Below are 3,375 nucleotides of genomic sequence, written 5' to 3'. Positions count from 1 at the left end.
GCCTCCTTTAGCAACAGCTTGCCCCCAAACTGTTCGATGGTGTCGACGCATATCCTGAATATCTTCCTAGGAAGCCATTGATGGTGGTTGTCCCGCCCATTGCACCAGGACCTACTTGGCTAACGCTCCACCTCGCTAAATAGCTCTGGAACTCAACATATGTACTGGCTGAATCTTCACAGAGGGATCAGTAGCAACTGAATGAAGTAAATCAAGTACCTCGGTTGTTGGTAGAATGTGTTTCTTCAACTGAGATATATGGTCAACAGGATGAATGGCCACTGATGGTAGAAGGTCCAACTTATATGCCACAGAACGCACTTTTGCCAATATCTTGAAGGGTCCAAAATAGCGAAAGGACAGTTTATGGTTACCTCTGAAGGCAACTAATGACTGAATGTAGGGTTGCAATTTGAGATAAACCAACTCACCCACATTGAACTCCCTTTTAGACCTATTTTTGTCAGCTTGGTGTTTCATCCTCTACTGAGCTCTCATCAACTGCTGCTGGATCAGTTTGGTCAAAAGATTTGTCAGCCAGCCAGGAAGCCAAATCAGGGAATATGAGTTTAGACCTATTTTTGTCAGCTTGGTGTTTCATCCTCTACTGAGCTCTCATCAACTGCTGCTGGATCAGTTTGGTCAAAAGATTTGTCAGCCAGCCAGGAAGCCAAATCAGGGAATATGACTGCTTGAGGATCAGTAATACCCAACTGCTTCGGTGGACGGCCACACAATACTTCAAATGGTGTGGTGCCCAAGGCTGACTGAAATGAGGTGTTGTACCAAAATTCAGCCAAGGGAAGCCACTTATGCCAATCCCTGGAACAAGAGTGGACTGTACACCTCAAGAAAGCTTCAAGACACTGATTCACCCTCTCGGTCTATCCATCTGTTTGAGGGTGATAAGAGGAACTCATCAACAATTGAGTGTCTGAAAGGGTGAAGAGTTGCTGCTAAAGCTGACTGGTGAATATCGTATCTCTGTCTGAGATAATAGCACTGGGCATACCATGTAACTTGTAGATATTGCTAAAATATTCTTGTGCAACTTGCAGAGCTGTATAAGGATGAGATAATGGTAGAAAATGTGCATACTTAGACAGTTTGTAAACCACTACTAAAATGACATCCCATTTGTTGGACTTAGGCAACCCTTCAATAAAGTCTAAGCTCACTATATGCCATGCTTGCTCTAGAATGGGCAAGGGTTGTAACAATCCAGGTAGCTTGACATGTTCACTCTTGGCCTGCTAGCAGACCTGTTAACTCTACACAAATTGTGTCACACATTGTTTCAACTTAGGCTAGGAAAATAGTGCCTTGATCCTATGGTAAGTTGCATGGATGCCAGAGTGACCACCCAGTCCATTAGCATGTAAGGCTTGCATAATATGCTGCTGGGCCAACAAGTTGTTGCCCACCCAAATTCTATCCTTATGCCTTATGATTCCATTTTGCAGAGTAAAACCCTGATCATTGGTAGTCTATAGACTCAATTCTGCCAACAATTGTTTGGTTTTTGCATCCTCCCCATAGCCCTGTTGTAGTTATTCCAACTAAGAAGGTGCGCTGACAAAAATGACCAAGATATAAGAGTCATCTGTCATTCTAGACAAAGCATCTGCAACAACATTAGAAATTCCTTTTTTGTATTGTATCTTGTACTGTAGGTCCATGAGTTTCAAGAGAGCCTTCTGCTGAATTCTGGACACTACCTTATGATCTTCCAAATGGAGTAGGCTTCTATGATCAGTCCTGATTATGAACTCCTATCCATGCAGATATGGTCTTCATTTATCCACTGCAAGCACTATGGCAAGGCACTCTTTTTCATAAGTAGAAAAGGCCTGTGATCTGGAGCTGAAGGCTTTGCTCAAGAAAGAAATTGGATGACCATCCTGCATCAAAATAGCTCCCATTCCCAAATCACATGCATCTGTCTCAATCACAAATGATTTTGAAAAATCTAGTATGGCATGAACTGGGGCTTCAGTGAGGGCTTTCTTCAATAACAGAAAAGCATCTTGAGCTACCTGGGTCCACTGAAACTGTGTTCCCTTCTTCAGCATCTGAGTCAAAGGTTTGCTAAGGATGTCATAATGTTTGATGAATCTTCTATAGTACCTAGTGAGACCAAGGAACCCCCTTAACTGCTTTAAATTGGTAGGAACTAGCCACTGAGCTACTGCCTGGATCTTTGAAGGCTCTGTTGGTACACCATCAACATATACAATGTGTCCCAAATACTCTAGTGAAGTTTTTGCAAACTCACATTTGGACCTTTTGAGCAAGAAATGATCATCCCGAAGAATCTACAAAATTTGCTATAAGTGATGCACATGGTCTTCCATGGTTTTACTAAATACCAGTATATCATCCATGAACACCAGGGCACACTTCCTTAAGAGAGATAGCCTGAATGGCATAACTGTGAACTCATATAACCCATTGTGGGTTTTAAAAGCAGTTTTAAGTTCATCACCTTCCACAATCCTGATCTGGTGATAGCCTGACCTACAGTCCAATTTGAAGAAATAAGAGGCTCCAGCAAGCTCATCTAATAGTTCATCAACCACAGGCAGAAGACGTTTGTTTTTCACAATTATGTTGTTGAGGTGCCTGTAATCTATACAGAACCTCCATGTCCCATCCTTTTTCTTGACCAATAATACTGGAGAAGCAAAAGAGCTCATACTGTGCCTTATCACACCAGATTTGAGCATCTCATTCACTTGTCTCTGTATTTCATCCTTTTGTTGTGGGGCATATCTATAGGGCCTGATGTTAACTGGCTGAGCTCCTGGCATTAAGGGTATATGATGATCATAGGAGTTCTGAGGAGGTAAGGCTCCTGAAAGAGATGATCATACTGTTGCACCAAGGACTAAATTGGCTTGGGCAACTGGCTATTGGTTTCAGTTGTGGGTTGGTGATCATCACTGATAACAGCTAAAGTCAATACCGGTTCTATTTCAGAGTGGACTGGGGGATGAACAAGTTTTTAATTCCAACATATGAGTGACTGCCCCTCTCTTAAGCAACCCTTTCAGCTTATGTCCTAGTACTTGAGAACACGTGACAAGATCATCCCTCACCCCTTGTAACAAAATTCTTTTGCCTTGATAAGTAAACTTCATGCTTTTCTTTTCCCAATGAAACCACATGGGACTGTGTTCCTCTAACAAGTCTACTCCTAAAATAAGATCACACCCTCTAAAGGACAATACTCTTGTATCAAACTAGAAAGTATGCCCCTGTATGTGCCACAGAAGCTATGGAATCAACTTATCAAACCTCATTGCACTACCATCAGCAGACATAAATTGTACAGGATCACAATCTCTTAAGACAAGATGCAGCTTCTCCACCAAC

The sequence above is a fragment of the Miscanthus floridulus genome, chromosome 4 (assembly GCF_019320115.1).
Source record: "Miscanthus floridulus cultivar M001 chromosome 4, ASM1932011v1, whole genome shotgun sequence".
NCBI classification, from domain to species: Eukaryota; Viridiplantae; Streptophyta; class Magnoliopsida; order Poales; family Poaceae; genus Miscanthus; species Miscanthus floridulus.
This window is presented reverse-complemented; position numbering follows the sequence as displayed.